This window comes from Bubalus kerabau, chromosome 4 (genome assembly GCF_029407905.1).
Source record: "Bubalus kerabau isolate K-KA32 ecotype Philippines breed swamp buffalo chromosome 4, PCC_UOA_SB_1v2, whole genome shotgun sequence".
Lineage (NCBI taxonomy): Eukaryota > Metazoa > Chordata > Mammalia > Artiodactyla > Bovidae > Bubalus > Bubalus kerabau.
Window position 1 is genome coordinate 84,434,248 of NC_073627.1, and position 24,405 is coordinate 84,458,652.

General features: G+C 34.7%; 1 long non-coding RNA gene across 1 annotated transcript in view; it reads right to left on the minus strand.

Annotated features, from left to right (window-relative positions):
• The window catches only part of LOC129649903 (uncharacterized), a 358,650-nt gene that overhangs the window by 234,334 nt on the left and 99,911 nt on the right, over window positions 1–24,405 (minus strand). The window contains exon 3 of the long non-coding RNA XR_008713420.1: window positions 15,083–15,288. This is a non-coding gene — a long non-coding RNA (uncharacterized LOC129649903). The remainder of the gene's footprint in view (window positions 1–15,082; window positions 15,289–24,405) is intronic.

Below are 24,405 nucleotides of genomic sequence, written 5' to 3' on the forward strand. Positions count from 1 at the left end.
TAGTAATCAAATTAACAAAGATCAAACACAAAGAACAAATATTAAAAGCAGCAAGGGAAAAACAACAAATAACACACAAGGGAATACCCATAAGGATAACAGCTGATCTTTCAATAGAAACTCTTCAAGCCAGGAGGGAATGGCAAGACATACTTAAAATGATGAAAGAAAATAACCTACAGCCCAGATTATTGTACCCAGCAAGGATCTCATTCAAGTATGAAGGAGAAATCAAAAGTTTTTCAGACAAGCAAAAGCTGAGAGAATTCTGCACCACCAAACCAGCTCTCCAACAAATACTAAAGGATATTCTCTAGACAGGAAACACAAAAATGGTGTATAAATTCGAACCCAAAACAATAAAGTAAATGGCAACGGGATCATACTTATCAGTAATTACCTTAAACGTAAATGGGTTGAATGCCCCAACCAAAAGACAAAGACTGGCTGAATGGATACAAAAACAAGACCCCTGCATATGTTGTCTACAAGAGACCCACCTCAAAACAGGGGACACATACAGACTGAAAGTGAAGGGCTGGAAAAAGATTTTCCATGCAAATAGGGACCAAAAGAAAGCAGGAGTAGCAATACTCATATCAGATAAAATAGACTTTAAAACAAAGACTGTGAAAAGAGACAAAGATGGTTACTACATAATGATCAAAGGATCAATCCAAGAAGAAGATATAACAATTATAAATATATATACACCCAACACGGGAGCACCGCAGTATGTAAGACAAATGCTAACAAGTATGAAAGGAGAAATTAACAATAACACAATAATAGTGGGAGACTTTAATACCCCACTCACACCTATGGATAGATCAACTAAACAGAAAATTAACAAGGAAACACAAACTTTAACGATACAATAGACCAGTTAGACCTAATTGATATCTATAGGACATTTCATCCCAAAACAATGAATTTCACCTTTTTCTCAAGCGCACATGGAACCTTCTCCAGGATAGATCACATCCTGGGCCATAAAGCTAGCCTTGGTAAATTCAAAAAAATAGAAATCATTCCAAGCATCTTTTCTGACCACAATGCAGTAAGATTAGATCTCAATTACAAGAGAAAAACTATTAAAACTTCCAACATATGGAGGCTGAACAACACGCTGCTGAATAACCAACAAATCACAGAAAAAATCAAAAAAGAAATCAAAATTTGCATAGAAACGAATGAAAATGAAAACACAACAACCCAAAACCTGTGGGACACGGTAAAAGCAGTCCTAAGGGGAAAGTTAATAGCAATACAGGCACACCTCAAGAAACAAGAAAAAAGTCAAATAAATAACCTAACTCTACACCTAAAGCAACTAGAAAAGGAAGAAATGAAGAACCCTAGGGTTAGTAGAAGGAAAGAAATCTTAAAACTTAGAGCAGAAATAAATGCAAAAGAAACAAAAGAGATCATAGCAAAAATCAACAAAACCAAAAGCTGGTTCTTTGAAAGTATAAATAAAATTGACAAACCATTAGCCAGACTCATCAAGAAACAAAGGGAGAAAAATCAAATCAATAAAATTAGAAATGAAAATGGAGAGATCACAACAGACAACACAGAAATACAAAGGATCATAAGAGAGTACTATCAACAATTATATGCCAGTAAAATGGACAACGTGGAAGAAATGGACAAATTCTTAGAAAAGTACAACTTGCCAAAACTCGACCAGGAAGAAATAGAAAATCTTAACAGACCCATCACAAACACGGAAATTGAAACTGTAATCAAAAATCTTCCAGCAAACAAAAGCCCAGGTCCAGACGGTTTCACACCTGAATTCTACCAAAAATTTAGAGAAGAGCTAACACCTATCCTGCTCAAACTCTTCCAGAAAATTGCAGAGGATGGTAAACTTCCAAACTCATTCTATGAGGCCACCATCACCCTAATACCAAAACCTGACAAAGATCCCACAAAAAAAGAAAACTACAGGCCAATATCACTGATGAACATAGGTGCAAAAATCCTTAACAAAATTCTAGCAATCAGAATCCAACAACACATTAAAAAGATCATACACCATGACCAAGTGGGCTTTATCCCAGGGATGCAAGGATTCTGCAATATCCGCAAATCAATCAATGTAATACACCACATTAACAAATTGAAGAATAAAAACCATATGATTATCTCAATAGATGCAGAGAAAGCCTTTGACAAAATTCAACATCCATTTATGATAAAAACTCTCCAGAAAGCAGGAATAGAAGGAACATACCTCAACATAATAAAAGCTATATATGACAAACCCACAGCAAACATTATCCTCAATGGTGAAAAATTGAAAGCATTTCCTCTAAAGTCAGGAACAAGACAAGGGTGCCCACTTTCACCATTACTATTCAACATAGTTTTGGAAGTTTTGGCCACAGCAATCAGAGCAGAAAGAGAAATAAAAGGAATCCAAATTGGAAAAGAAGAAGTAAAGCTCTCACTGTTTGCAGATGACATGATCCTCTACATAGAAAACCCTAAAGAGTCCACCAGAAAATTACTAGAACTAATCAATGACTATAGTAAAGTTGCAGGATATAAAATCAACACACAGAAATCACTTGCATTCCTATACAATAATAATGAGAAAACAGAAAGAGAAATTAAGGAAACAATTCCATTCATCATTGCAACGGAAAGAATAAAATACTTAGGAATATATCTATCTAAAGAAACTAAAGACCTATATATAGAAAACTATAAAACACTGGTGAAAGAAATCAAAGAGGACACTAACAGATGGAGAAATATACCATGTTCATGGATTGGAAGAATCAATATAGTGAAAATGAGTATACTACCCAAAGCAATCTATAGATTCAATGCAATCCCTATCAAGCTACCAACAGCATTCTTCACAGAGCTAGAACAAATAATTCCACAATTTGTATGGAAATACAAAAAACCTCGAATAGCCAAAGCGATCTTGAGAAAGAAGAATGGAACTGGAGGAATCAACCTACCTGACTTCAGGCTCTACTACAAAGCCAGAGTCATCAAGACAGTATGGTACTGGCACAAAGACAGAAATATAGATCAATGGAACAAAATAAAAAGCCCAGAGATAAATCCACGCACATATGGACACCTTATCTTTGACAAAGGAGGCAAGAATATACAATGGATTAAAGACAATCTCTTTAACAAGTGGTGCTGGGAAATCTGGTCAACCACTTGTAAAAGAATGAAACTAGAACACTTTCTAACACCATACACAAAAATAAACTCAAAATGGATTAAAGATCTAAACGTAAGACCAGAAACTATAAAATTCCTAGAGGAGAACATAGGCAAAACACTCTCTGACATACATCATAGCAGGATCCTCTATGACCCACCTCCCAGAATATTGGAAATAAAAGCAAAAATAAACAAATGGGACCTAATTAACCTTAAAAGCTTCTGCACATCAAAGGAAACTATTAGCAAGGTGAAAAGACAGCCTTCAGAATGGGAAAAGATAATAGCAAATGAAGCAACTGACAAACAACTAATCTTGAGAATATACAAGCAACTCCTACAGCTCAACTCCAGAAAAATAAATGACCCAATCAAAAAATGGGCCAAAGAACTAAATAGACATTTCTCCAAAGAAGACATACAGATGGCTAACAAACACATGAAAAGATGCTCAACATCACTCATTATCAGAGAAATGCAAATCAAAACCACTATGAGGTACCATTTCACACCAGTCAGAATGGCTGCGATCCAAAAGTCTACAAGCAATAAATGCTGGAGAGGGTGTGGAGAAAAGGGAACCCTCTTGCACTGTTGGTGGGAATGCAAACTAGTACAGCCACTATGGAGAACAGTGTGGAGATTCCTTAAAAAACTGGAAATAGAACTGCCTTATGATCCAGCAACCCCACTGCTGGGCATACACACTGAGGAAACCAGAAGGGAAAGAGACACGTGTACCCCAATGTTCATCGCAGCACTGTTTATAATAGCCAGGACATGGAAGCAACCTAGATGTCCATCAGCAGACGAATGGATAAGAAAGCTGTGGTACATATACACAATGGAGTATTACTCAGCCATTAAAAAGAATACATTTGAATCAGTTCTAATGACGTGGATGAAACTGGAGCCTATTATACAGAGTGAAGTAAGCCAGAAAGAAAAACACCAATACAGTATACTAACGCATATATATGGAATTTAGAAAGATGGTAACAATAACCCTGTGTACGAGACAGCAAAAGAGACAGTGATGTATAGAACAGTCTTATGGACTCTGTGAGAGAGGGAAAGGGTGGGAAGATTTGGGAGAATGGCATTGAAACATGTAAAATATCATGTATGAAACGAGTTGCCAGTCCAGGTTCGATGCACGATACTGGATGCTTGGGGCTGGTGCACTGGGACGACCCAGAGGGATTGAATGGGGAGGGAGGAGGGAGGAGGGTTCAGGATGGGGAACACATGTATACCTGTGGCGGATTCATTTTGATATTTGGCAAAACTAATACAATTATGTAAAGTTTAAAAATAAAATAAAATTAAAAAAAAAAAAAAGAAACAGAGGGTTTAGACAAAAAAAAAAAAAAATCTGAACATTGAGGAGAGATGATGCTCTATGTGAACTGCCAGGAGAAAGAAGTAATGGAACTAATAACAAAACTTACACAAGTTTTGAATTCGATATAGTTTTGGATCATATTCTGTGATAGAGCCTCAAATAGGAATTCACAGATGAGTAAGTCATGACCTATTCAACACCAGGCTTGACCACAGTGGTGAAAAGCTGATAGAATCAGACTTTTTTGAAGAACCAATGACTATGGTTTTTTTCTTCATAGGTCTAATTATTTATCAGAGATAGAGGTAAAAAGGGTTGTAACAATGTGCCTAGATTGGAAACTTAGAGTTGGTAGGAAGTTAGGGCTGAAAATATAAGGGGCTAAAGAGTGACAAAGCTCAGTGTGTATGTAAGCAATAGTAATGTGGAATTATATCAGGAAAGTAATGTAATCTCTAAATCAGTTTCCTTAAAATGAGGATAGTTGAATTTTATAAGGTTATAACCAACCTAAATAGCATATTCAAAAGCAGAGACATTACTTTGCCAACAAAGGTTCGTCTAGTCAAGGCTATGGTTTTTCCTGTGGTCATGTATGGATGTGAGAGTTGGACTGTGAAGAAGCCTGAGCGCCGAAGAATTGATGCTTTTGAACAGTGGTGTTGGAGAAGACTCTTGAGAGTCCCTTGGACTGCAAGGAGATCCAACCAGTCCATTCTGAAGGAGACCAGCCCTGGGATTTCCTTGGAAGGAATGATGCTAAAGCTGAAACTCCAGTACTTTGGCCACCTCATGCGAAGAGTTGACTCATTGGAAAAGACTCTGATGCTGGGAGGGATTGGGGGCAGGAGGAGAAGGGGATGACAGAGGATGAGATGGCTGGATGGCATCACTGACTGGATGGACATGAGTCTGAGTGAACTCCGGGAGTTGGTGATGGACAGGGAGGCCTGGCGTGCTGCGATTCATGGGGTTGCAAAGAGTCGGACACGACTGAGCGACTGATCTGATCTGATTCTATAATAAAATATATATAATTTATCTACTGTATATATAAAATCAGGCTATACATATGAAAGCATATTGAAAGAAAATACTGTTATTAAATACCATTTTAGAAAAGTTTGTGAAAGACAATTTCCATGTTTTCTCACATATCGATACATATTTTCTAAAGTAAAAGATAATACATTCATAAAAGGACTAATGACAGGTTTCCATTATTTCACTCCTCTTGATTTAATGTGTAAAGTTCACAGTGTTGTATGGAAATATATATTAATTCACAAATAGTTTTGATGTTCTATGACCTACAGTGGTTACCAAGCAATTGAGTTTATTGACCTGTGGAGAAAAATGAATAGTCCTGAGCTTTCTATAAAGGGTACAGTAAATCTAGTAACTGTGTAATTAACATAATTATGTAAGCAATAAAGACATAATTATAAGATTATTAATATGTTAAAATTATAAGGAATTTTCTGGCATTTAATTAACATTTACCAAGGCAGGCTACAGCAAATTAAATATCAATTAATAAAAATAGTGACATTTATTTAGATACTCTATTAGTTGTTACAATTATTAACTTGCTATCATGGGCTTTTAAAATTCCAATTAAGTGCCTAAATATTCCTTACAATTTTTATGTGCTAAAAATCTAATTATATTAGTGTCCTATAATTTAAAATTGATTACACTGCATCTCTCATAATAAATCTCAATACTCTCTTACCTGCCAATTGATGCCTAATTGACATGCACCCACTTATAAAGCCAAATGAACACTTCCACTGGAACTAAGCAATCTTGCAGAAAGTCCTCTCTTCCTTTAAAGTATCAATTCTTAAAAAGTGCAAAGGTAAAAAAAAAGTAGTAAACATATGGAAACATCACTGGATGTGGTTCCATGCCTTTGGCTCAGAATCAAGATTTAGAATATGTTTTTTCAGACACATAGCTGGCTGCCTAAGAGTTATTTATGTAAATTTAGTTTATCTCTTAATCTTAAGTGCATTAGCACCCTTAGCTTCCCTGGTGGCTCAGAGGATAAAGCATCTGCCTGCAGTGCAGGAGACCTGGGTTCGATCCCTGGGTTTGGAAGATCCCCTGGAGAAGGAAATGGCAATCCACTCTAGTATTCTTGCCTGGAGAATCCCATGGACAGAGGAGCCTGGCGGGCTACAGTCCATGGGGTTGCAAAGAGTCGGACACGACTGAGCAACTTCACTTTACTTAGCACCCTTGGGAAGCTTACAGGTATGATATCATTTTCCAAGCAACCATTGATTTCTGTGACCAACAGATATAAAAGTATGCCTAGTTGGTACAGTTATGATGAAAGATGTCTTAACTAGCATACAATATTTATCATTTATGACAGCCGTGCTAAGTCCTAACTCTAATGATTCATTTCTTTCATGCATCACTTCTCAGTTACCAAGATAAAACATTTGAGAAGTATACTAACAGATAAGCCATGATCTTTGTAACATATACATGATTGCATTAAAAAAGAAGTAAATCAAGAAAGCTACCAAAAGTAACAGATAAAACAGTCTTTATTTTATAACATCTATTATAGAATATGGAACAGGAAATGGCAACCCACTCCAGTATTATTGCCTGGAAAATTCCATGGACAGAGAAGCCTGGCGAGCTAAAGTCCATGGGGTTGCAAAGAGTCAGACACAACTGAATGACTAACACACATTATATTGTAGAAACGATTGCTGCTATTGTTATCTAGAATTATGTTCAATGTTACCAAGGCACAGTCTGGAAATCCTGGCCAATAAAAACTTACTCAAAAAAACTCTATGGTCAAATATATTTGAATTTTTTTTTTCTTCAAGAGTCAACATATCTACTATCAAATAGAAAAGGATGAAAAATCCTTCAGTAAAGAAATCTATTTAATTTTGTCAAAAATAGTAGTTAAGCACAGAATTTTTAATTCACATTGAGCTTTTTTTTTTTTAATTTTATTTTATTTTTAAACTTTACATAACTGTATTAGTTTTGCCAAATATCAAAATGACTCCGCCACAGGTATACATGTGTTCACATTGAGCTTTTTAACCTATCAACAAAGTAGAACAGAGAAAGACTCTGTTAGAAGATAGGATTATTTTAGAAATCAAAAGACAGTGCAGTGTTCCCTGGACTGTCTTAATCATGAGCATTTTGGTTAGAAGACATGATATATGTGAAATACAGTGATAAACATTTCAGAGCTTTTCTGGTTGATTTATGAAGTTATGGGTGAATATGTTCCTTTTAGCTAAAGCTGTGACCTCTTAAGGGGATATGTATCAAAATTGTTACATAAAAAAAAAGAATGGATTAATTCCTTATTTCACAATAGGGCCCCTCCCTCCCCCCAAAAAGAAAACGTAGGCTGAAATGTGTGACTGTCATCAGGTTCTCAAATATTACAGACCTTTGAACATCACAGTAAGAAAAAATATAAACTTTCTTTTAATTAGAAAACTTTGTAAAAAGATTAAACTGTATTTGAATAATAATTAGACAGATTTTGACACTGTATAAGATATATTTGAAATTTAAAGTTATTGAGAAAGATAATAAGCAAATGAGAGTAAAGAGCATACAATCTATGGATCTGAGATGTCTTTTATAGAAATGATGTCTCTGACTCTAATTTTAAACAGTTATTTATTATGACTGTCACTTAGATTTTGTGGTTCTCATTCAAATTTAACTATTTTCCTTGTTAATATCCCCTTCACTCATCTATTTTAGAAATCAACTTTTCAAAACAAAAACTAGCTTAATCTACTTATCATGACACAATGTGTTATTTTCACAACTGTCAATCTACCTTTAAGAATCAGAATGCTCACTTAATCTGAAATAGCTTTTAATGAATCACACATAATTTTAGTTTTTAAAAAGCATTTTAAACTTACTATGAAATGTTTATGGATAAATAATGTGCAGAGAAAGGTGTGTACTGTTCAATAAATTATTCTGAAGGAATTCTTGCATACTGCCTACCAGGTCAGAAGGTAAAATATTGCCAGCATTTCAGGTGATCCTTGCATGACTCTGCAATTAATAATTTCTTTCCTCCCAGCAGGTTACAACCACTATTTTGATGGTAATGGAAAATAAATGCTTTCTTACTTTTTTTTATAGTTTTACCAACTGGTAGGTATTTTGAAATATTATCTTTTGTTTTCCCTATTTTTTTAAACTTCATGTAAATGGAATCATATATACTCTTTTATCACTAGCTTTATTTATTCAAATTATGCGTAGAATTTCTTCCGTTTTGCTATACGTTGTAAAGTTTGTTCAACGTTCTTTAATACACAACGATTTATTTATGCATTCCACTGCTGTGAATGTTTGCATTTTCTCCAGTGTTTGGTTATTATAAATAATGCTTCCAGGACCATCCTTATGCATGTGCATGCATTTCTGGAGTAAAGAGGAATTACTTTATGGTAATTGGCTCAGTAAATGTATGTTCTATGTTAGTAGGTATTGCAGCACAATTTCCAAAGTAATTTTACCAATTTACATTCCCAACAGAAGTGCACAGAAATTTCCATTGATCTACATCTTCAATAAACATTGGTATTGTGTGTCATTTTTATTTTACCCATTCTTCTGGCTGTGTAGTTGTACCTAACTTTCATTCTTCTGATGAATAAGCACTTGAATATCTCTTACTATGCATATTGACAATTGGCAAATCCTCATTTGAAAAGTCTAAACAAGCCTTTTGCCCATTGTTTATTGGCTTATTTGCCTTTTTCTTAGTATTTTTTTGTGACCATTATATATAATCTAGGTACAGGTCTTTGCAAGATTTATGCATTGCATACATTTTTCTCACTCTATTAGGCTGAAATTTAGCCTTCTAAATGGTGCACTTTAATTAATACCAGGACTTAATCTTAATGGAATTTAATTTATCAAATATCATGTCACATTGTATTCTGCTGAAGAAATAGCCTGCTCCAAGATAATAAATATGCTTCATCAAAAAGCTTTATTATTTTACTTTTCTTTTTTAATCTGTGATATAGCTGTAATTGACTCACATATGATATTAATCAAGGGCTATCATTCCTTTCTTAAAAATGTGAATGATCAGTTGAATTAAAACCATTTAATTTTCCTCTTTTCTTGCTATAGTCACTAATCAAAAGAATGTTAATATATGTTTCATTGTTTTTTGTCTCTTCTTATGCCAAATACCATAATATATAGATATTTTTAATGGCTTTTTAATATCTAAATCTTTAATTTATCCAGCTTTGTATTTCTTTTTTGAGTTTTCCTTGACTATTCAGGACTTTTAACTATCAATTTAGAATGAAATTTGGGATTTACATCGGTGTAAAAACTTTTATATGATTTGACTATGTTTTCATTGAATTTATAAAGCAGTTCTAAAATAGTGCTTTCAAATCTTAAAACATTTTCTAATTCAAGAAATTTACTTAGATTTTTTAAAATTCATATTTAATTATCTTTTACAGAAGTGTAGAAATTTTGTACATATTTTGTTACATTTACTCATAGGCGCTTGATGTTTTCTAAAGCTGTAATAAATGACACTATTTAAAATCTTTTCTGTTTGTTTTCTACAATGACCTGGTCTTCAATAAATTTGATATACTCACTGTCAATTAGAAAAGTATATCCATAGACTCATTAGGTTTTCTATATAAACAATCATATTTTTGTCAAAGAGTGACAACTTCACATGTTTTTTCTTAAACTTTATAACTTCACTTGCCTTACATAACTGGCTAGGACCAAGTTTGCCATGTGAATGAAAATTGTGACAGTGTTTTATTAGAATATCAGATAGAATTAGCATAAGACAAGATTGATGAAAGAAGAGCAATAAAAATGTTCAAGCAAAATAATAGAAGAAAAATGGAAATTGAAGAAAATTGCACAATAAATAAATGAAAAACACTGGAAAGTTCTTATGAATGTATAATTGAATAAATATTTAAGATGATGCCTGAGAATATTCAAAAACTGAAAAAAAAATTACCAGTTCACAAGTTGAAAATACCTAAGAGGAGAACAAAGAAGCATAAAAGTAAAGTGCTAGTCACTCAGTCGTGTCCAACTCAGTGTGACCCTATGGACTATAGTTCACCAGGTTCCTCTGTCCAAAGGATTCTCCAGGCAAGCAAACTGGAGTGGGTTGTCATTTCCTTTTCCAAACATACCTAGGCTTATATAAGTCAAACTACAGAAAGCAAAAACAAGAAAATCTCAAAGCTGGTATAAGACATCTAACTTTCAAAAATTAAAAAATAAAATGACAGTGACATCTCATCAGAAATTAAGTTGCAAAACAATGAAATAGCACATTTAAATGCTGATATGTTCCAAACCGAATATCAGTAAATGTATTGGAAATGTATTTCATAATGGAAGAATATAGGAAAGAAATATTGAGAGAAATTCTAAAATGAGCTTGCATAAAATGGAAAGCAAGCAGAAGGAAATAACTAATAAAAAATAGACCAGAAATCAAGGAAATTTGAAACAGGAACTCGATAAAGAAAATCAACAAAACCAAAAACTGTTCTTTATGAAAACTCAATAAAGTTGATAAACTTCTTGCCAAGTTAAGAAAAAAAGAAAAAATACAAATTGCTAATATAGGAAATTAAAAGAGATCACTGCTAGTCCCTTCAACGGTAAAGGATGATAAATAAATATTATGAACAAGGCTATGCCCACATATTTGAAAGCTTAGATAGATAAATTCCTTGAAAGACAGAACCTGTCAAACCTTACACAAGGAAAAACATGTAATCCTAATAGTCATATATTTACTAAAGAAATTGTATCAATAATTAATAACCTTACATAACAAAATACTAGCACAGATGTTTTCACTGGTGAATTCTGCCAAAAAAATGAGGAAATTACACCAATTTTCAACTATGACTCCTAGAAAACAGGGTGAATACATCCTAACTCATCCTATGAGGCCAGCATCAACCTAATATAAAAACCAGACAAAGATGTTTCAAGACAAGGAAACTACAGACCAATAATCCTCACAAACATAGAAGTAAAGATCCTCAATGATATATTAGCAAATACTTAATTAAAAATTTATAAATAGTTATACAACATAACCAAGTGGGATTTACCTCAGGTGTGCAATGCTGGTTTGATATTTGACAATCAACTGATGCAATCATCACAACAACAGATTACCAAGAAAAATAATATCATATCAACATATGCAAAAAATATAAAAAAATTCATTACCCATTCATAATTAAAAAAAAAAAAACTCAGCAAGCTAGGAATAAAAGGGAACCTCATTGACTTGTTAAAGAACATCCACAAAAAATTCACAGCTAACATCATAACTAATGTTAGGAACTAGATGGTTTTCTGTTAACATCAGGGACAAGGCAAGGACATCTGTTTTTATTGCTCCTACTCGACAGTATATTGGAAGTCATAGTTAATACAGAAAAACCAAAAGAAAGAAAAGAAAAAGCCCATATTGGGAAGGAGGAAGTAAAACAATCTATGTTTGCAGATGATATAACTGTACACTAAGAAAACACAAAGAATCAACAAAATTATACCAGAACTAATAAGCGATTATAACACAGTTACCAGACGCAAGTTAAATATGCAAAAGTCAATTGCTTTCTTATATTCTAACAGCAAACAATGGAATTTGAAATTAAATATAAAATACCATCTATATTACCACTAAAAAGAGAAATATTTAGATATAAATTTTAAAAGTAGGTACAATAGCTACATTACTATCACCAAAGCTGCTGAGTTTCTCTTCCTGAATCAACCAGCCAGAAGTGGCCTCCAGCCTGAAATTCTGGGTTATTAGAGCTACACTCATGATAAAGAAATCAAATTATAGAAATGTATGATTTCTGAAAGAGATTTTTTTCTTTTCTTTGCCAAATGTCATAATGCAAAGTAGCCAAATTTCAGAAGAAACAACTGGCTGAAATTTTAATTCTCATATGACAGTCCACCATTTTCACTGAATTCCATTTAAAATACCATGTTGATAAAAAATATTTAAAATTTTTAAATAACCAATCAAACACAACAAAATAATAATAACAACAACAAAATACATACATACACACATATGTAAAATTCAGGCTTAAACTGAAAAAAGTATGGGAAACCACTAGACCATTCAACTATGACCTAATCAAATCCCTTCTGAGTAATACAGTGGAGGTGATGAATACATTCAGGGATTAGGTCTGAGAGAAGGCCTGGAGAATTTTGGATGGAGGTTCGTAATATCCCAACTATGGATGGTTTTGGTGACCAAAACCATCCTGAGAAAAAGAAATACGAGAAGGAAAAAATGGCTGTCTGAGGAGGCCTTATAAATAGCTGTGAAAAGAAGAGAAGTGAAAGGCAAAGGAGAAAAGGAAAGATATACGCAACTGAATGCAGAGTTTCAGAGAATAGCAAGGAGAGATAAGAAGGCCTTCTTAAGTGGTCAAAGCAAAGAAACAGAGGAAAACAATAGAATGGGAAAGATGAGAGATCTCTTCAAGAAAATTTGAGACACCAAGGGAACATTTCATGCAAAGATAGACACAATAAAGAACAGAAACAGCAAGGACCTAACAGAAGCAGAAGATATTAAGAAGCGGTGGCAAGAATACACAGAAGACTATACAAAAAAGGTCTTAATGACCTGGATAACCACAATGCTGTGGTCACTTACCTAAAGTCAGACAACCTTGAGTGTGAAGTCAAGTGGGCCTTAGGAAGCATTACTATGAAAAAAGCTAGTGGAGGTGATGAAATGCCAGCTGAGCTACCTCAAATCCTAAAAGATGATGCTGTTAAAGTGCTGCACTTAATATTGTCAGCAAATGTGGAAAACTCGACAATGGCCACAGGACTAGAAAAGTTCAGTTTTCGTTCCAACCCCAAAGAAAGGCCATGCCAAAGAATGTTCAAACTACAACACAATTGCATTCATTTCACATGCTAGCACAATGATGCTCAAAATCCTTCAAGCTAAGCTTCAACAGTATGTGAACTGAGAGATTCCAGAAGTACAAGTTGAATTTGAAAAAGCAGAGGAACCAGAGATCAAATTGTCAGCATTCATTGGGTAATAGAAAAAGCAAGGGAATTCCAGGAAAACATCAACTTCTGCTTCATTGACTACACTAAAGCCTTTGACTGTGTGGATCACAAAAACTGGAAAATTCTTAGAGATGGAATACCAGACCACTTTACCTGCCTCCTGAGATATCTGTATGCTGATCGAGAATCAACAATTAGAAACTGACATGGCACAATGGACTGGTTCAAAATTGGGAAAGGAGTATGCCAAGGATGTATATAGTAACCCCACTTATATAACTTATACACAGAGTACATCATGGAAAATGCAGGGCTGGATGAATCACAAGCTGAAATCAAGACTGCCAGGAGAAATATTAACAACCTCTAATATACAGATGATACCACTTTAATGGCAGGAAGAGAAGAACTAAAGAGCCTCTTGATGAAGGTGAAAGAGGAGAGTGAAAGCTGGTTTAAAACTCAACATTTAAAAAACTAAGATCATGGCATCTGGTCACATCACTTCATGGCAAATAGATGGAGAAAAAATGGAAATAGTAACTGATTTTATTTTCTTGGGTTCCAAAATCACTAAGGATGGTGACTATAGCCACAAAATTAAAAGTCTTACTCCTTGGAAGAAAAGTTATGACAAACCTAGACAGTGTATTAAAAAGCAGAGACATTACTTTTCCAGTAGTCATGTATGGATATGAGAGTTGGACCTTAAGGAAGGCTGAACGCCAAAGAACTGTTGTGTTCAAATTGCAGTGGTGGAAAAGACCCTTGAGAATCCCCTGGAGTGCAAGGAGATCAAAGCAGTCAATCCTAAAGAAAATCAACCCTGAATATTCATTGGAAGGGCTGATACTGAAGCTCCAATTCTTCAGCCACCTGATTTGAAGAGCCAATACATTGGAAAAGACCCTGATCTGTGAAAGATGGACAGCAGGAGGAGAAGGGGGCATCAGAGCATGAGATGGTTGGAAGGCATCACTGACTCAATGGACACGAGTTTGAGCAAACTCAGGTAGATAGTGAAGGACAGAGAAGCCTGGTGTGCAACAGTCCATGAGGCCACAAAGAGTCGGACACAATTTAGCAACTGAACAAAAACATTTATACATACAAATAAAGCCAAACCAAAGAACTCAACATCCTGATTCATCTCAGAGTGTAAAAATAAAATTTAAATCATCTTCTGGTCATGTATATGATCTGTTCCATGGCAGACAGAGAACCAGGTTAAAATAAGAACTAAATATTATACATATAAAACAGACCTGAAAGTAATTTTTATATAATTTTTTTCTGTTGGTTTTAACACTACAGACCATAAAAATTTGACAGTATAGTGGAAGATCTGGTTTAGACTAAGATTTTTCAGGAGAAATACCGTTCTACCCAAATTCAACATTCAGACAAGTTGATGAGTATTACCTGCATCAGTAGGGTATTTTCCCTTTCTGGTCCAGACTGTTACTCATTGGATATCACTTTAGGAGTTCTAATCTCATGAATCTGTCATTTTTATCTTCTTAAATCCAAGTTCTGTTTCTAATCCACAGCTGGAGATGAATATGACCAGTTCCGGCTTACAAGAACCGAAATCACTTCAGATACAAAGGATTTCTTGTCATCATTCCCTGTGTTCAATGGAGAAAACACAGGAGGATTTGTATTAAGTAAATGAGACTGTATTTTTCAAAATCAAATACATAATTCAGAAGATGCTATATTATGATAGGTTTGGTTTGAGATAACCTATTTTAACTTTTTGATATGTCTTGTATTTACATTTAAATGGGTATGGCAAATATCTTTAAGCTATGCTTCAAGACAAATAATGAACCACTTCTTTCTTCAAAATAAATAAAACTATTACTTGAAGATGGTGTCAGCAAGTTGACCTACTTCTCTAATTGCTGACTTATATGACACCATTTTTATAGAGCATTTTCTCTTTTAAATTGTAGAACAGCAGAAGGGTTAAGTGTGAACATTTTAAGGGACTTCTGTGCATACAAAGTACACCAGACAAGTGTAGTTATAAATAAGCAAGTGTTGAGGTAGTTACTGGTAAGGTTGCTAAAAGTGTTTACTCCTCAGTCATGTCCAACTCTTTGTGACTCCATGGACTGTGACCTCTCAAGCTCCTCTGTCGATGGAGTTCTCCAAGCAAATGTTGCTTACTACAGGAGACATCAAATCTGTGGAGCAGTGATACAGCCAAGAAGATGGGAGATGATTTTTCTAGAGTAATTGGGAGTTGATGATGCAATCAATAATAAGCTAGACTTGTGCTTCTTTCTAGATTATTCTAATAATTAAAAATTAATATTTATATGTTAATTAGTTAGCTAAAGTATTCACAATTTCAGAACTATTTTAATTAAAGCCTGATTACTAGTAATGCTACAATTATTTTTTTTTCTTTAATGGGTCCATTAAAGTTTAGATCTAAGATAGTAAGCAAGTAACAATTTAAAAAAAATTATTTTTTGACTCTGTTTACAAAACTAAAATAACAAGAATCTCCATGTTTCAGCAGCTGGATGAGTTGGTATGTGAGATGCAGGAGTCACAGTTATTCATTGGCTGTGTCCGTTTAAAATTTTACATTGTACTGAGTGCTAGTCAAGGTAATAAATGGGAGATGGCTTACTGATGTCCCATAATATAGTCATATAATCAAATGTATATGTTTTCCTTTATGACTAAAGCTATTTTATGTTATTGATATCAATTATTCTCTACAATTTGGATATGATAGGTATTCAGTAGGGAAGTCACAGGTTTTTAGTAGAATCCTTTAAATTACAAACATCTATCTGTTATTTTATTCATACTTCATTGGAGAATTCTTCTTAAATCCCTCTTACAAGGTATCAAATTTTTATGACCTGTACTAGGGAAATGGAACTTCTTTGATACATAACCCAAATTCAAAATAAACTAAAACACTGACCTTTTCAGAATGATTTAATCAGTTGGAGATGGTATAAAAATCAATTTGTGTTTCTAGAGTATACAGTGAACAAGCTATGACACTATCTCTTAAATGTTTAAGTATTATTTTTAAGAGCTGGCCCACGAAACAAATCTTTCACATTTTGGGAGATCGGCCAGCTTTTTATCACACAGGTTGAATCTCAAAGAAATTACCAACAAGGACATATTAATTACTGCAGAAATTTTGTCTCATTTCAAGTTCTTACTTTGTTGTTGTTGCTTAGTCGCTAAGTAGTATCTGATTCTTTTGCAACCCCATGGACTTCAGCCCACCAAGCTCCTCTGTCCATGGGATTTCCCAGGCAAGAACATTAGAGTGGGTTGCCATTCCCTTCTCCATGGGATCTTCCTTATCCAGGGATTGAACTTGCTTCTCCTGCATTGGCAGGAGAGTTCTTTACCACTGAACCACCAGGGAAGCCCTCTTACTTCATACATTGTATCTTTTTGACCCAATACATGGCTAAAATACTCAGTTTCTAATATCTGTATTCAGTAATGCTCCCCCCCCCCCAAGAGGGAGAGGGTTCCTAACTCCTTTTATTTTCTTGGAAAACTTTCTTGAGAACTAGTATGTCAAGATGTCCCAGGCTCATCTTGTATATTTTCTTCCCCAGAACAAGAATCATTTGTTTCTCTACAAGACCTTATTTTCTTCCAATGGGGAATGATAAATCAGGATCATTATTAGGGCTTGGGATGCAAACAACTGCTGAGCTGGTCATTGTTTCTATCATGTTTTTGAAGGACAGAGCTAAGGATATTTATTAGGAATATATACTAGCTGAAATCTTGTGTGTGTGTGTATTTACATAGACATACATATATAACACACATATGTGTATATAAGTTATGTATAAATATATAAAGGTAAAATATTTCATGTTTTATACTGATATTCCTATTACATATGTGGCATTCAGGGTTTTCTACTTAACCTTTTCTATATTACATCTGAATCTCCTTAGTTTCACAAAGAGAACTCTAGTTTTCTAGAACAATAGGGATGATGGAATTCAAATGAACTATAATTAAATATTTTCAGTGTCTTCTCATATATAACAGTTTTAGACTAACAATGTTAATAATACTTTTGTATTACCAATTACTATTTTTTTTGATAGTTGATATATGCTATCCTCATCCTCCTCATTTTCAATCATTGTCCTCTAACTAAATCATCACAACAGATGGGAATTGTGTGCTATTTACTCCCCTTTTAATTCTCATTTAGTATAAGAATTACCTACTTAATGCTAATCTCTTCTCTATTATGTGTCTCTCTAGTCATTTTGTTTTCTTGAAGCTTCTTCTTAAGTAAAATATTTAGGAGAGTCTTATAAGAACCATATTCTCTGAGATTTTGTCACTTGATATTAGTTTTACAGTATCCTTTACAAAGTCCTTTATACATGGAGGTCAATTTTCCTGGACACAAAATCCATGGTTCTTATGTTCTTTCCTTGAATAAGTTGAGTACTATACTCAATTTCGCATAAAAATAGTCATTGAAAATCAGGTGATGATCTAGTTTTATTTCCCTTTCAAGTCACATTCTCAATTTTTCCTCGTTTTAAGGACAATAATTTTACTAGACTAATTCTTGTTGGTCATCATAGTCAATATTCTCAAGTTCACAGTTTGTCTTTTAATGTAAAGTTTAAACGTTTATTTAAAGGAAAGTTTCCTTGAAATGTACATTTTCATAATTTTCTCTGATGCTTTTCTTAGGTCCTTTAGAAACTCTAGTATTTGTATGCCTAAAACTCTTTATTGATCTTCAGTACTTATCACCATCTCTGCAATGTTTTTATCACTTCCTTTGTTACTTTATATTTAAATTTTGCTCTTGTTTTTACTTTGTACTTCAGTACTTCCAGTATAAGACTCTACATTCTTTTTTCTTCAAATAATTTTCTATGAAATTTAGCCTTGATACTTATCTGTTGTACATTCCTATTTGAATTTAATTTTCCCAAACCCAGAAAAAAAGGGATTGACTAAGAGTGTTTCCAGTGGTCATGTATGGATGTGAGAGTTGGATTGTGAAGAAAACTGAGGGACGAAGAATTGATGCTTTTGAACTGTGGTATTGGAGAAGACTCCTGAGAGTCCCTTGGACTGCAAGGAGATCCAACCAGTCCATTCTGAAGGAGATCAGCCCTGGGATTTCTTTGGAAGGAATGATGCTAAAGCTGAAACTCCAGTACTTTGACCACCTCATGTGAAGAGTTGACTCATTGGAAAAGACTCTGATGCTGGGAGGAATTGGGGGCAGGAGGAAAAGGGGATGACAGAGGACGAGATGGCTGGATGGCATCACTGACTCGATGGACATGAGTCTGAGTGAACTCCGGGAGTTGGTGATGGACAGGGAGGCCTGGCATGCTGTGATGCATGGGGTCGCCAGAGTCGGACACGACTCAGCGACTGAAATGAACTGAACTTAACTGAATAGTGTTTTTAACTTCCCAGAGCTCCCCCTTCTGTTATGTTGCTGCTAAGTCACTTCAGTCGTGTCCGACTCTGCGCGACCCCTGAGAGGGTAGTGCTAAAAACTATGGTAAACTGCTTTCTGAGATTTTCTCTCTTTTGTTCCCCTCCGACTTCACTTCACTTCCACTTCTATTTGGACTTACTCTTGCCTGCTTTCCTGTGGTCTTTCCCCTGTTTAATTTTAACATCATCCTCAATAAGAAAGGAGCCTTAAAGAGTTCACTGGAACTAGATTACTTCAGTACTTTTAGGCCTTACTGCTAGTCATTACAGTTCAACCTTCGTGGAAGATAAAATATATAGTTGTTTTGTATGTGTGTTAATTACTCAGATATGTCCGATTCTTTGTAACCCCATGGACTGTAGCCCATCAAGCTCCTCTGTCCATGGGATTTCTCAGGCAATACTACTGGAGTGGATGACCATTTCCTTCTCCAGGGAATCTTCCCAACTCAGGGACTGAGCCTGGGTCTTCTGCATTTCAGGCAAATTCTTTACCATCTTAGCCACAAAGGAACCACAATTGTTTTGGGTGGGACCAAATCAGAACACTGCAACTACTGTGTTTATTATCATTCTCCTAGTAATTTGCCAGCTTAAAAATGAAAATAAAACATCTACACACACCCAAAACCAATACAACATTGTAAATCAACTCTACTTCAATACAAATTTTAAAAAATAAATAAAATTGGAAAAAGCGTATTTACACAAAAGAAGCAGTTTTTTTCTCTTGTATCAAAAAGGCCAGATTTATTTTTTTCACTGCACATTATTTCTGAATTCAGCTTTCTTGCTTTAGGAAAAATCCACATGCACACACACACACGCAAGCTAGAAAAGAAGACAATCTCGGAGAAAATTCTGAGCAAAGATCACAATGTTTCCTTAGATATTCAAACACATTCAAGGTTGTCAAAATTAGATGAGCTACCGCTGGTGCCCGCTACTAACTCAAAAAGTGAAAAGAAGGCTAAAAGACCAGATTCTATAATTATAGGCTAAAAAGTATAAACTCCCAAGAAGTAGGAGGTGAATTTAATACCTGTGATTATAACATTTTTAAAATATGTTCTTGCAGCTGTGACATTTGGAAAAACAATTATCAACTCAGCTGCAGTAAATGAAAGGAAAAATACATACAAGTATTCCTGCTGGAAAAAAAGCATAAATCCTGTAAAATACTAATAATGTAAACAAACTCAGTTTTTTCTTACATATATATTATATAATCTCCTAATAACACACTTGTCATAACCTTATTTTTCAAGACATTGTTTGGATGTCTTATGCTTTATCTGAATATTTTATGCCATTTGATTATGCAGTATGTACATATTGTGAAATGTCAGAATATGTATTAAAATGCATATGCTTGAAGCAATAATATTATGGAAGTGAGATGATCACTATAGTGCTTTAGGACACATTTTCAATTAAGCAACCATTTGTTTAAAAACCAGGGGACCAAAATGTTCATGTTTTATTCAAAATTAATATCTCTATAAGGAAATCCTAAAATATCATGGAATTTTACTCTTATTTTTTATTGTCTTCCCCATGGGTTTGTTAGTCATAATGATAAAAACTCAATAGTTGGGATTTTCGTTGCTAACCATCAGAAGTCTCCTGGAAGGGTGAACATGTTCACTTAGCAGGAACTGATTCTATAAGTTAGAATGAATAACTCTTACTCAGGAAATTTAGTGTTCATTTATATGAAGGTAAACAATTCTTTCAGATCCCAAATATCACATGAAGATGTACACAGTGTGCATTGGACTTTCCTTCATACATATATGTATTTGTTAACTTTTGCTCCCACACATAAATTTATTACCAAGTACATGTAAACATAGATCCCTGCTTAGTGGCACTAGTAGTAAAGAATCTACTTGCCAGTGAAGGAGACATAAGAGACTAGGGTTCTATCCCTGGGTCAGGAAGATCCCCTGGAGGGCAGCATGGGAACCTACTCCAGTATTCTTGCCTAGAGAATCCCGTGAACAGAGAAGCCTAGCAGGCTACCGTCCATAGGCTCGCAAAGTGTTGGACATGACTGAAGTGACTGAGAGTGGCATGTTTTTACATACATCACAAAAATGAGTGAAATAGGTATTATTTTTATAATTCAGTTCAGTTCAGTTGCTCAGTCATGTCTGACTCTTTGCGACCCCATGAATCACAGCATGCCAGACCTCCCTGTCCATCACCAACTCCCAGGGTTCACCCAAACTCATGTCCATCGAGTCAGTGATGCCATCCAGCCATCTCATCCTATGTCGTCCCCTTCTCCTCCTGCCCCCAATCCCTCCCAGCTTCAAGGTCTTTTCCAATGAATCAACTCTTTGCATGAAGTGGCCAAAGTATTGGAGTTTCAGCTTTAGCATCAGTCCTTCCAAAGAACACCCAGGGCTGATCTCCTTCAGAATGGACTGGTTGGATCTCCTTGCAGTCCAAGGGACTCTCAGGAGTCTTCTTCAACACCACATCTCAAAAGCATCAATTCTTCGGTGCTCAGCTTTCTTCACCGTCCGACTCTCACATCCATACATGACCACTGGAAAAACCATAGCCTTGACTAGACAGACCTTTGTTGGCAAAGTAATGTCTCTGCTTTTGAATATGCTGTATAGGTTGGTCATAACTTTCCTTCCAAGGAGTAAGCATCTGTTAATTTCATGGCTGCAATCACCATCTGCAGTGATTTTGGAGCCCCAAAATATAAAGTTTGACTTTTTTTTATAATAGCTTTATATAATTCACATACATATATACAATTTCCTATTTAAAGTGTACTATTCAATGTTTTTTTTTTGGCTACACCACACAGCATGTAGGATCTTCGTTCCCTGACCAGGGATCAAACCCGTACCTCCTGTGTGAAGTGCAGAGTCTTCACTGCTGGACCACCAGAGAAATCCCTTAAAGTTTTTTAATATATTCACAGAGTTGTGCAGTTATTACCACCATAAATTCTAGCATAATCAGGAGATGCAGTTTCAATCCTGGGTTGGGAAGATCCCCTGGAATAGGAAATGGCAACCCACTCCAGTATTCTTGCCTGGAGAACCCCATGGACAGAGGAGCTGGTATAATCCATGGGGGTCCCAAAAGAGTTGGACACAATTTAGCAACTAAAATGACACCAACAGTTCTTCATTCCTTTATTTAATTACTAAATAATATTCCCTTTAATGGATATACCATTCTTAATTAATTCATCTATCAGTTCATGGACATCTGTGTTGTTTCCACTTTTTGGCTCTTTGAGTAAGACTGCTAGGGATATTTCTGTATGTGTTTATGTGTGGACGTATGCTTTTATTTCTTTGAGGTTTATCTAGTAGAGCTGCTGGGTCCGGTGATGTCTCTATGTTTTGACCTTTTAAACAACTGCCAAAATGTTTTCCATACAAGGAAATATAGGCTTAATATAATGAGTTGGGAAGTACTCCTTCCTTGTCTATATTTTGGAATAATTTGTGAGAAAATGATATTAATCACTTTTTAAATATGTGGCAGAGTTCACCAGTAAAGCCATTTGACTCTGGGCATTTTAGGGGTACTTTGTTTCTTAAATCAATCTCTTCACTACTATAGGTTTATTCAGATTTTCTATTTCTTCAAGTGACTTTCAGTACTTTTTGACCTTCTTGGGACTTGTCTATTTTACCAAAGTGAACTAATATTTTTCAGCTTTTACTGAAAGATGTTAATAAGTCTTCATTTTTAAGTATCACAAAGTATTTTCTAATTCTCCTTGTGATTTCTTCCTTATCCCATTTGTTGTTTAGGAAAGTAGTATTTAATGCCTACATAATTATTAATTCCCCAAATTTCTTTGTGGGTTTGGATTTTCAATTTAATTTCATTGTTATTAGAAAACATAGTTTCTATGATCTCAGCACCTTACATTCATTGAGTCATGTTTCATGGCTTCATATATTGTCTTTCATAGATGGTATATCATGTGCTCTTGAGAAGAATATTTATTCCATTGTCGTTAAATGGAATGTTCTATGGATCTCTATTGAATCTAATTGCTTTATACCGTTATTTAAATCAGCTATGTTCTTGTTGATCTTTTGCTTAGCAATTCTATCCATTAGGGGAAGTAGAACACTGAATTCTCCAACTATTGTTGAATTATCTACTTCTCATTTCAGTTTTGGATAAATGTTTCTTCATTAGCTGTGTGCCCTTAGGACAATTTCCTCAGACAGTAAATGCTTTTTTTAAAGTAATTTTTACCAGTTTTATCAACAGTTTTGCTAGGGAGTTTTTCCTACTTCCATTTGAAAGTAGAAGTTTATATTAATGTTTACAGCAAAGCATTCTCAATTCTTTGCCCTCTAATTGCTATAAGCAAATTTAGAGACCACAAGTTTATTCTGGTGGGGGTGACTTAAGAACACATGCAGAAGTATTAGTCCTTAAAGGCCCAGGATAACTAAATATCTAACAAGTGAAATTTCCAACTCCATAGTATTATCTTTCTCCAGAACACTCTATTGGCAAGCTCTCCACTGAGCTCATTTTATATTTTCCAATGATTTTTCCCACCAGCAAAAACACAAACTATTTTCAGTCAGATACATGGCATGAAACGTGATGATTTAGAGAGGATGGCACTAAGGGATAAAGGAGCAGCAAGACCAATCACTCCATCTTTTAATTCATATTCCTCAAGAGCCGGATTTGTTCAAAAGGTATGATCATATAGTAGAATTACTAAATATAAGCCTCCAGAAATAATAACTGCAAGAATATTTGAGATAGAGCAATGCAGAACATAGATAACCCATGACAACTGTCAATACATGTGATAACAAGAAAAGCAACTTAAGGAGTGGTGTATACAAATGCATGAAGCAGAAAGCCATAGCCTAGATTAGGGATCCAAAGCTACTTCTAATTGGGGATCCAAAGTGTTTTGTAGGGTACAAGAAAAGCTGCATACTATATGTACGATAGAATATAAGAGGGATATATTTGTCCAAAAATCTGGGTTAACTGAATCCAGGATTTGGAAAGCTCACATTCTAACCAAATCTCTTATTCTTCCACATATTTAAATATTTTAGTTATTCCAAATAATTAGTTCCATTTCTTTAGAAGAAAACCTTTAGACTTTTGTTTGGCATAGAAATACCAATGTGTCTACTCAAAATTTTTAATATCTGTCTCTTTCATTTATTCATTATTGATTATATTTATTTTACCTAGAAAATTTTCTTTAACCATAGAGGTTA